The 12,378-nt window shown below is 44.2% G+C and overlaps 1 long non-coding RNA gene across 1 annotated transcript in view; it reads right to left on the reverse strand.

Annotated features, from left to right (window-relative positions):
* Positions 1-2,075: 2,075 nt before the first annotated feature.
* LOC124798385 overlaps positions 2,076-12,378 on the reverse strand; it is a 22,425-nt gene continuing 12,122 nt past the window's right edge. The window contains exon 3 of the long non-coding RNA XR_007016939.1: positions 2,076-2,215. This is a non-coding gene — a long non-coding RNA (uncharacterized LOC124798385). The remainder of the gene's footprint in view (positions 2,216-12,378) is intronic.

Genomic DNA, 12,378 nt, shown 5'->3' on the forward strand with positions numbered 1-12,378 from the left:
ACAAGTCCCTGACCAGTCTTTTGATGCCTGCTATGTACATATATCATAAATAAAGTGCCAAATATGTAACTTTTACAGCTTAAAACACTATTTTCCACATTTTACACCATTTTTTGAAGTCCCTTGAAAAGTGTAAAAGTGGAGTTTCACTGTACTAAAAATAGAGACTCTCCCCTTGCTTTCTATGCCACCACCGAAATCTTCAATTTTTTTGCCACATTTTTGTTCGTGTATCTGGCTCAACCTTGTCAGTGTTTTGTCAAGCATTCATAGTCCCGCACCTTCCCTGTATCTACAGGTAAGTGTGACAACTCCATTCAGTAATGTATGGCCTCTCTTCTGACAGAACCATCCACTGCACCAACAATATCAGTACATTGACAAATATCTACAGTTTCTTTCAATGCCCTCTGTATAAATGCTTCAGTAAGTTCTGTTAGAGGATTACGGTAACATTTATAATACCTCTCAAATTTGACAGGTGGAGGCAGGAGGTCCATCAAAGCACAGGATATTCGGGCTGCTTTCCTTTTCTTCCCTTCCCAATACATCTCATGACATAAGCATGTTACAGGAGATGTCAATGTACATTTTGCTACTTTACACATTTGACATTCCAGTACAATTTTGCTGGCTAGGTTTCTTCTCTTACTTACGTCCCACTATAATAATTGATTTTTCACTATTACAGTACTTACATTTAGCAACAGACAAAAGTAATTCCAAAATCCTACACTTATTAATTAAAATATAACAATTATTTTCAATATTTTCAACATCAGCACCGAGTTCATTTTTGGTAAGATGGATGAACTTGCATTTTGAAGCACTTCCTGGCAAACATTTAGGCCTAACCTCACTTCACTAAGGCATAACAATGTTTTCATTTTTGCAATTTCCAACAACATGGTTGTGTTGATTACCATAAAATTTACAACTGCAAATTAAAGATTAAAGTTCTTAGTTTTTGGCAATTCACACTGTAAAATGGTTGAAATACAAAGTCACAACAAGTTTACAAAAAATTCACACACACACATATTACCTCATGTAATCTATTTTTATCAACAGAAAGACTGACTGCAATTAATCCTAGCTCATAATACAATCAATATGTTCTCCAAAGGTATTGCACAAATGAGTTGCTATGGAAATAGCTGTGTCAAACTTAAATAATGAGGCACTGTGGGCAAAGTTTTATGTTTGACAGTAGTGTGACAGCTAGGCATTCACACCCGCATCTGCTTTAGAAAGGCATTTAAACATCAAAATAATGGAGAATTATACAAAAAACAGTGTGTTTTTAGACTCGGGAAGAATAATGGAATGTCATCAAATAAAAAAATTCTATCTTTTGGGCCCTCATGCCATCCAGGTAACTGAAACTATTTTTTTCATGATCACACAGAAGTTCCATTGCCAATATGTGTTTGAAGAGTCCCCCCCCCCCCCCCCCAGAACAGTAGTAGTAAGACTGAAAATAAAAGCCAATACAAATTTTGGACCTGAAGTACTATGGCTCTTTCACATACTAAAGTGCCCTGTATATGTTTCTGCTTCTCTTGATGCAAAATGATGCTTTTACTTCCTTTGTTTCCTGAAAGATAAATCGGTGGTTCAAAAAATTTCAACACACACTGTATCTTATCCACTCTCAGAAATGAACCCCTCTACACTTAAAAAGTTTATTCCACATTTGTTTTCTTTTACATCTTTTTTTCTACATACATTCTCCTCTGATAAATCTTCTGGACTCTATTCTCCTTATATTTGTGTACTTCTAACTGTCTTCTTGTTTTATACCAAGAACATCTTTCAGACACTTTTTGTGAGACAAAGGACAATGAAACACAAAAATAAAAGTATTTCACAACATGTATCTTAAAATTAGTTCAATACAACACAATGCCAATATATCAACATATGAGCTTATATCATTTTATGTGAATGCTGAATTCCCACTATAATAAATTTGGCATGCTAATGCAGCACCTTTTGTAACAGTGAGTTCTATACTATATATATATATATATATATATATATATATATATATATATATATATATATATATATACACTAACAATAGGTAACATTTGTCTCTGGTACATACACAACAAGGAAATAAATATTCTTCTCCAGTATCTTAAGCCCACATCACTGTTCATATATTGTAACATTCAACTGGTGCTCTGCATGTTGGACAAGAGGTATTAGCCTGTGGAAATACATTACAAGACAAGAAATTTAAACTGGTGTTATCCAAACAAAATAAATATTTGACACATCAACTAGTAACAGAATCCTAAGGTTCTTACATAGGTACAACTATGTCTTGCAATCTTATCATTTATAGCCTACTGCGGCAGAATTTTAATTGCTTTGTGACAACAAAAGCAGCAAGTGAAAGGAAGTGCATAGTCATTAATACTAATCATCATGTTTGTTTCCTACATCACTAATACTTCTCTGAAGCTATTCAATGCCCTTCCACATGTAAGTTAGCACTCCTTTTACACTGAGGTGACAAAAGTCATAGGACAGTGATATGCACATGTACAGATGGCAGTAGTGTCATGTATACAATGTATAAAAGAACAGCACATTGGTGGAGCCATCATTTGCACACAAGTGATTCACATGAAAAGGTTTCCAATGTTGTTACGGCTGCACAATGAGAATTAACAGATTTTGAACATGGAATGTAGTTTGAGCTAGCTGCATGGGATATTCCATTTCAGAAATTGTTAGGGAATTCTCTGAGATTCACGATGTCAAGAGTGTGCTGAGAATAACAAATTTCAGACACTACCTCTCACCAGGGACAAAGCAGTTGTTGGTAGCATTCACTCAACGACTGAGAGTAGCTGTGTTTGTGTGGAGTTGTCAGTACTAACAGACAATGCATCAAATAACTACAGAAATCAATGTGGGATGTATGACAAACATATCTGTAAGGACTGTGTGGCAAAATTTAGTGTTAATGGGCTATGGCAGCAGGTAACTGACACGGGTACCTTTGTTAACAGCATGACATCGCCTGCAGCACCTCTCCTGGGCTTATGACCATACTGGTTGGATCTTAGATAACTGCAAAACCGTGGCCTGACAGTTGGCACAGACCCCACAAAGCCATAGATCCAAGTTGTCAACAAGGCACTAAGTATTCTAGTGGGTATGATAACATATCAACAAGGTTAATCAAAGAGTGCTCACGCAAGTTTACTTCTATCTTAAGTTATTTGTGTAATCAATCTCTTTTTGGTGAAACATTTCCAAACTGGCTAAAATATGCTGAAGTTAAGCCCCTTTACAAGAAGGTGGATAAAGAGATACCATCAAACTATCAACCAATTTCACTTTTGCCTGCTTTCTCAACAAACATCTGAAAAGGTTGTGTTCAAGTGTCTCCTTATGCATCTGACTGCAAATAATATATTGTCCAAGTCACAGTTTGGATTTCTTAAGAGTTCTGATAAAGAGCAAGCTATTTACACTTACAGTGAGAATGTACTTAATTCATTAGTTAATAAATTAGAAAATGTGGTTTTAACTAAGTGCATATCTGACTTTTCTCTATGTTTTCTACATTTCAATCACATCCATGACAGCTGCACTTAGTGAGTAGTGCTCTCTCTCTCTCTCTCTCTCTCTCTCTCTCTCTCTCTCTCCCTCCCTCCCTCCCCCCAATCCAAAAAATCTTCTTTTCTTAAGTTTATGTGATAGAAAGCAATTACTACACACAAATCAATGAAGCAATTGATTGTTACCACCAGGGGTAGCCAAGCTGCTTATAGTAGTGTTCAAACCAAGGTGCTGGAGGTAACAGCCACCAAGTCTTTCTGCTTCTTCCAAAACAAATATCTCCGTAATTTGATCATATGGATTTCAGGTGCTAAACTAGCTGCATCTTATCATCCACTTCACAATGAGCAATAAGCAATATGACCACACCCAATTCCTGCATGTATTGGATAGACAAAGACCCAACACTTATTTGGCTGTAACATTTACTGAAAACCAACACACACTAATTTGTACCCTCCATCATTATTCACCAAGTAACTGCTTTGTACCTACACAGTAGCTTTGAAGTCTTTGACCAAGAAAGCTAATATACACTGAAACAACATAGCAACCTTTTTTATGCAGGAATGAGTATACCAATCATAGATGAAACTGAACATTAGACAGAGATGAAGAAAATGAAAAACATTTGAGAAAGTGTTCCTCTCACACATCAGCAGAAACTGAAAGGTCATTAAAGAAAAATCTAAAAGATGTATTCCAGCCACCACTTAAAACAGAACGAACCTTGTCAAGTCCTACAAAGGATATCATAAAACTTGTTATACAGCACATTGGTGCAAGACAATGAAACATTCACTTCCCTAGCTTTTGCAACTATTAGTTCCTTCCTCAGAGAGGAGGAGGGAGGGGTGGGAGGGGGAGGGGAAGGGAGAGGAAAGGAGGGTCCGGGAGAGGGGAGGGAGGGGGAGGGGAAGGGAGAGGAAAGGAGGGTCCGGGAGAGAGGGGTGGGAAGGGGAGAGGTACATTTTGGGGAAGATTAAAAATGAAGGGCAGGTGCCTCAGGTCCTACAAGAGAGGGACTCAACTGTTAAGGACAATGGAACATGGGTTACAAAGGTGAAACCAGAGGTGTGACAACATGGGATCAAATTTAGTATGCCGTAAGCACTTCAGTCCAAAAATGATGAAAGTGAGAAATACAAATTAAGATAAAAGAAATAAACAGAGCAATTAAGAAGATAGAGAAGGTGTGGACTGGACAGGAAAAAGAAGAAGGGAAGTATTACAAAGATGAAAAGTGAAAGCAATAAAGGATGATGTCCGAGCAGACTAGGGCACCAATGTGGAGCTACAGTTATAAAATGACAGCCAGTCAGTGACAAGAGTGGGGAACTTTCGTCTGACAAGCTAGAACTTCTTTGGGTGTTTCTAGGTGTGTGGTTATCTCTAACTACGTTGCTTTTTATTACCTTAAATTAATGGTATTATGATACTTATAGTGCTGTCGATCTAACAGTAAAGTACGAGGGTAATCGCAAAAGTAAGGTCTCCTTTTTTTTTTTTTTTTTTTTTTTTTTTAAGTACAGAACTCTGTTTGTGTGGCAGTTGGTCACACTGTTATGAAGAGTGCTTCAAGCGCTGTGTGTAACCATGTGCACGCCACGTCGAGGCACTCAGTCTCGGCTTGGCAGCCATTGAGAATGAAGCTCCCATTGGATGTTACCGCAAAGTGCAAATTGTGCGCAGTTATTCGGTTTTTGAACGCAGAGGGCACTGCGCTGATTGAAATCCATCGCCAATTGATGGAAGTGTATGGTGAGTTGTGCATGGATGTCAAAAATGTTCGTAAGTGGTGTAGAGTGTTTGCAGCTGGCCAGACTGAAATTCACGAGTGGGAGACCATCAGTTTCTGAGGAGACAGTGTTGAAGGTTGAGCAAAGCATGCGTGAAGATTGGCGGATCACCCTGGATGATGTCTGACAGGTACTGTGAGACTCTGAAAAAACTCAAACGAGCAATTCAGAACCGGAGAAGAGGAATGTGGTGTCACCGCCAGACACCACACTTGCTAGGTGGTAGCTTAAATCGGCCGCGGTCCATTTAGTACATGTCGGACCCGCGTGTCGCCACTGTGTGATTGCAGCCGAGCGCCACCACAAGGCAGGTCTCGAGATACGGAATAGCACTCGACCCCAGTTGTACGACGACTTTGCTAGCGAAATTCACGAGTGGGAGACCATCAGTTTCTGAGGAGACAGTGTTGAAGGTTGAGCAAAGCATGCGTGAAGATTGGCGGATCACCCTGGATGATGTCTGACAGGTACTGTGAGACTCTGAAAAAACTCAAACGAGCAATTCAGAACCGGAGAAGAGGAATGTGGTGTCACCGTCAGACACCACACTTGCTAGGTGGTAGCTTAAATCGGCCGCGGTCCATTTAGTACATGTCGGACCCGCGTGTCGCCACTGTGTGATCGCAGACCGAGCGCCACCACAAGGCAGGTCTCGAGATACGGAATAGCACTCGACCCCAGTTGTACGACGACTTTGCTAGCGACTACACTGCCGAAGCCTTTCTCTCATTTGCCGAGAGACAGTTAGAATAGCCTTCAGCTAAGTCCATGGCTACGACCTAGCAAGGCGCCATTAGCCTTACATAATTTGATAGTTATCGTATGAAATGTCTCAACAAGAAGAACGATGTATACAACAAGGATAAATAAAAGTTAAGAATTCGAGGAGTTGCGTACTTTTCTTAATAGCATTCAATAGTTATCCTGTTCCAGACTTCACGCCAGTCGGCGTGTGTGTACGCGTGCCTTTCTTTCGGCTACCCGTCACTGTGGACTGGCTGCCTTGTCAGTCCACAATATTGGCGACGAGGGAAACGTGTTCTTTCTAATTGCTTACATTTACTTGTGTCATGGCTTCGCCAGATGTACTGTCCGAATTTTATCGCTTGCAGAATCAGCAGACGCAGGCGTTATTGGATGCCCTTGGACAGCTCGTCCAGGGTCAACGTGCCATTCAAACCGATGCGGCAGCAGCCGCTTCATCGCTGCCGCCACCACAACATGCAGTTGCACCGCCGTTTCGCAATTTTGACGCGGCGCAAGAGTCCTGGACGGAATGGTCACGCCAGTTTGGATTTCATCTCGCCACCTAGAGAATTCAAGGTAATGAGCGGCAGCCTCACTTATTGTCTTGTGTCGGCAGGCAAATGTACCGTGTGATAGTGAAATTGTTTCCCCGACGCGACGTAGCGACTCTGTCCTACGATGAAATTTTGTCGGCATTGGACACCTATTTCAAAGAGACAGTTAATGTAGTTGCAAAAAGGTATACTTTCTTTCGTACAAAACGTACGGCCGGTCAGACTAATAGGGAGTGGGTTGCAACTTTGCAAGGACTTACTAGGGACTGTGCATTTGAATGTGACTGTGGCCTTCCTTATTCAGATACAATGGTACGTGATGCAATTGCACAGAACGTTTCTGATGTTCGCATACGGGAGCAAATTATGAAACTAGTTAATCCCTCCCTTCAACAAGTGATAGACATATTGGATAGACAAGACACACTTGACTCTGCTCAGGACTCTTTTGAAACTTCGCCAGCAGTGTGTAACATTAACCGGCCCACCGGGTGCGCTGCGCGGCCCGGTAACCTGCCCTCGCGCACTTCAACGCAGCTGCCGCCGCGCACTAAACCAGGTGTGCCGCGCCAGCACACAAATGCAGTGAAATCATGCCCGCGGTGTGCTACTAGACATTCGCGTGAACATTGCCCGTTACGCCAAGCTATTTGCTTTTTCTGCAATAAAAAAGGACATGTTCAAAGTGTTTGCCAGAAAAAGCTCAGATCAGACAATCACAATCATTCCAGGCCCTTTGCTTCGCGCCGGAATCGAACCAAGGACACTCTGGCTCGTGGACCTTCACCCATGGACATTCATGTAGTTACTTCCACCCCGTCCAGTGCCACTTTCTCTAACAGTGACTGTGTTCGTCCCACAAAAAGTGTGCGTCGACGTCGCCGGAAATCACGTCAATTAGCAAGTGATTCTGGACAAGTGTCTGTTCCAATTGCACAAAACAGTCGCTCTTGTCGTCAGCAGGACAATAAAATTTTTGTAGATTTGGACTTTAATGGCAAGGTCATACCATTCCAGCTCGATACCGGAGCAGCAGTTTCACTGCTCAATCACGACACGTACAAACAACTGGGCAAACCTCCGTTGCATGCCGCAAATGTTCAGTTAAAAAGTTATTCAGGACAGCAGATCCCTGTGTTAGGACAGTGCACCCTTCTTGCAACATACAAGGGACAAACAAAACATGTGTCATTTTACGTTCTTCGTTCTTCTACAGCAGTGAACTTGTTTGGTTTAGATTTATTTCAATTGTTTAACATGTCTATCGTAAATCAGGTCCTATCAGTGAATCAGACTGTGCCTTCAGACAGTGTTTCTCGTCTGTGTGAAGAATTTGCAGACATTTTTGCACCGGGCCTTGGTTGCGCTACGAACTATGAAGCACATTTGGAACTGAAAGTCAACGCGCAACCGAAATTTTTCAGAGCGCGCAATGTTCCTCACGCATTGCGTGATGAGGTCGCAAGAACATTAAACGATTTAGAATCACAAGGTGTAATTGAACGTGTGCAAGCTTCTCTCTGGGCCTCACCCTTAGTAATTTTGCCAAAACCTTCCGGAAAACTGAGACTTTGTGTGGACTTCAAGGCAACTGTGAATCCACAACTCGTGATTGCAACTTTTCCCTTACCCCGCCCGGAAGATCTTTTTGATAAACTGTGCCCGGGTAAATACTTTTCGAAGTTGGACCTAGCAGATGCGTACTTGCAAATCCCAGTGGACGCCGAATCCCAGCGTGTCTTGGTGGTTAACACGCATCTTGGTTTGTACCGATTCAAAAGACTGCCATTCGGGTGTGCATCTGCCCCTGCATTGTTTCAGCAATATTTACAAACTATCTGTGCGTCGGTCCCTACTGCAGCAAACTATCTGGACGATATAGTGATCTCCGGACAGACAGCAGAAGATCATCTTGTGAACCTACGGACATTATTTCAGGTCTTGCGACAAAATGGTCTTCGCTTGCGGAAGGACAAATGTGTGTTTTTTGCTCGTGACTTGCCATACCTGGGACACGTCATCAATGCCCAAGGCATACATCCGAGTCCGGAGCACCTCCGTGCCATACAGGAATTGCCTTCGCCGCAGAATGTGAAACAGCTACAGAGTGTGTTGGGTAAAATTAACTATTATCATCGCTTTCTGCGCAATGCCTCTTCCATTTCAGCTCCGCTTCATAGCTTACGCCGTAAGGGTGTTCCGTTCGTCTGGACGACGGAATGCGAACGCGCCTTTCACCAGTTGAAATCGGCGTTGCTTTCTAATACTTGCCTTACGCCATTCGATCCCCAGAAACCCCTTTTGTTGATGGTAGATGCATCGGATTTCGGGATCGGTGCTGTGCTTGCGCACAAAGTTGGCTCGCATGATCGCCCTATTGCCTTTGCGTCAAAATTGCTCTCGTCTGTGCAAAGAAATTATTCCCAGATAGAGAAAGAAGCTTTGGCTCTCGTGTTTGGTGTTACTAAGTTCCATGATTTCTTGTATGGTCGTCACTTTACCATTATCACAGACCACAACCCTTTGACGTCGCTTTTTCATCCGAACAAGCCTGTACCTCCACGTATAGCACAGAAATTCATTCGCTGGTCTATTTTCCTCTCGCAGTACTGCTACGATATCTTGTATCGGTCCACTGCTAAGCACGGAAACGCCGATGCGTTGTCCCGTTTGCCTGTTGCTGAGGATAAAGCATTCAATTCTTCCAAACTTGCTTGCATGTTCATTGATTCGGAAACCGATGAAGTGGTCGAATCGTTTTCGATTGATTTTCGTCGTGTAGCTACAGCCACCGCTGCTGACCCTGTCCTTGCTACCATTTTGCGTTTTGTTGCTACGCAATGGCCTTTGTCAAAGTCTCGGATCGAGGATCCGTTGGTTCGCCGATTTTTTGCTCACAAGGAGAGACTTTTTGTTTGACGTGGTGTTTTGTTGTTGCGTTCTGATAATGATCAGTCCAGAGTCGTGGTCCCACGTTCGTTACAGTCCTCTGTCTTATGGCTTCTTCACCAAGGACATTGGGGTATAGTGCGAACGAAACAACTTGCTCGTCAGCACTGTACTTGGTTCGGAATCGATGCTGCGATTACGAATATGTGTTGTTCTTGCATGGCGTGTGCCGAACAACAATCCGCACCGCCGCGGAAAGTCTTTGCATGCCCAAAAGCCACTTCCCCTTGGCAACGCTTGCACATCGATTTTGCTGGTCCATTCTGGAATGCTCGATGGTTGGTTCTAGTAGATGCCTTCAGTAATTTTCCTTTTGTTGTCCGGATGTCTTCCACGACGTCCTCCGCCACCATACAAGTGTTGTCTGCTATCTTTTGCATTGAAGGTCTTCCGCAGACTATTGTTTCCGACAATGGCCCACAATTCATGTCCGCCGAATTTCAGGCATTCTGCCAGGCCAATGGTATTCAACATCTGACTTCCGCGCCGTTTTCGCCTCAGTCAAACGGTGCCGCTGAACGATTGGTCCGGACTTTCAAGTCACAGATGTTGAAGTTGAGGGAGTCGCATTCTAGGGAGGACGCATTGTTGCTCTTTTTGTCTTCGTATCGCTCTCAGCCCCGAGATGGTCGCTCGCCGGCTGAGTTGCTCCACGGTCGTCCTCATCGAACCTTGATGTCTTTGCTGCATCCGCCGCTTCAGGTTCCAGTGCAGCGGCAGACTTCTGCTTTTGCTCGAAGCGACGTTGTATTCTATCGCAACTATCGCGGTTCACGGCGTTGGCTCGCAGGCCACATTCTTCGCTGCCTCGGCCGCGCGATGTATTTGGTTTTGGGGGCCTCTGGTGAGGTGCGTCAGCATTTCAATCAGCTGCGCCTCTGTTGTCGCACGGGTTCTGCCGCTCCCCGTCTGCTTCCAGCAACGGTGCCGTCCGGTCAGTGCCCTGGGGACCCATCTACTAGCTCGCCCCATCCCCAGGTGTTACCGACGATGCCTTCCATTTTGCCCCATGGCGACGTGCCGCCGCAGCCTCCGCCGCAGGCGCCGGTCCTCCAGCCGGCGCCGCCTGCATTCGGCGCTTCGCTGCGGCCGCCAAGCGCCTCCCTGGGTCACGCGCCGCCGATCGCTTCCCGTGACCAGCCGTCCTCCGCCATGGAACTCTTGCCCGCTCTGGACCACATGACGTCATCGCGCGTCGGGTACCCCAACGCAATGGAGGTCGACCCTTCGGCCCCTCCTGTCTCTTTACGGGCGCATACACCGCATGTTGACGTGCACCCTGGACTAGGTTTTCAGGCGTTTCCTAGCTCCCCTCGGACCGAATGGCCGGGTGCGGGTGGCACAGCCTCGCCTGTTGTTAGGCTGCACACCTCATCGCATATGTCAACATGGGGTCCTCCCCACGGCGGGCGGAAGCCTTATAACACGACCGTTCGCCGATTTGCGGGGGAGGAATGTGGTGTCACCGCCAGACACCACACTTGCTAGGTGGTAGCTTAAATGGGCCGCGGTCCATTTAGTACATGTCGGACCCGCGTGTCGCCACTGTGTGATCGCAGACCGAGCGCCACCACAAGGCAGGTCTCGAGATACGGAATAGCACTCGACCCCAGTTGTACGACGACTTTGCTAGCGACTACACTGCCGAAGCCTTTCTCTCATTTGCCGAGAGACAGTTAGAATAGCCTTCAGCTAAGTCCATGGCTACGACCTAGCAAGGCGCCATTAGCCTTACATAATTTGATAGTTATCGTATGAAATGTCTCAACAAGAAGAACGATGTATACAACAAGGATAAATAAAAGTTAAGAATTCGAGGAGCTGCATACTTTTCTTATTAGCATTCAATACTTATCCTGTTCCAGACTTCACGCCAGTCAGCGTGTGTGTACGCGTGCCTTTCTTTCGGCTACCCGTCACTGTGGACTGGCTGCCTTGTCAGTCCACTACAAGGAATGTTGAGTAAGGGAGTACACATTCTTCATGACAAAGCTCGCCCACACATCGCTCGGCAAACCGTTGCTCTCGTGCAACAGCTTCTGTGGAACATAAACACCCACCCACCCTATAGTCCTGACTTGGCACCCAGTGACCGTTCCGTAAGTTAAAAGAACATTTGGCTGGATTGAGATTCAGCTCCGACGACGAGGTGAAAGAAGAGGTTCATAACTTTCTGAACAGCATGGCGGCAAGCTGGTATGACATGGGCATATAAAAACTGCCACAGTGTCAGCAAAAATGCATCGACAGAAATGGTGATTGTGTCGAAAAATAGCTAAATGTTCAAGCTGTTAACTGATGTAAACCATTGTAGAAATAAACAGGTCTATGTACTTATAAAAAAATAGGAGACTTTTGGGATTACCTTCTTATTATCCAGCAAACACAACACACAATACGTAACTAACGCAACTGTTTTTCAATATGAATTAAAAGTTTGCCTAGCTTTGACTGTTTAGCTGAAACCATTATCTTGAGGTAATTTAATTAGTAGGCCTACTCTTTTGCTGTGGTAAGTTAGATTAACTGTTCGCACTTCTACGCACTCATCACCAATTGTCTGTGGTTTTATGGCTGCATTTCTGGCCCATGGTTATTAGGAAAATTTCACTCTATTCAACATCACCTACCTTGATCTGACCTTGTCAGACTCCTTCTCTCCACCCTGTACAAAGTATATATTGGAAAAAAAGGGGGACATGTGCTAGCTGAGGTTACATCCACGAGAATGTCAGGACATAAGGATA

The sequence above is a fragment of the Schistocerca piceifrons genome, chromosome 1 (assembly GCF_021461385.2).
Source record: "Schistocerca piceifrons isolate TAMUIC-IGC-003096 chromosome 1, iqSchPice1.1, whole genome shotgun sequence".
Taxonomy (NCBI): Eukaryota; Metazoa; Arthropoda; class Insecta; order Orthoptera; family Acrididae; genus Schistocerca; species Schistocerca piceifrons.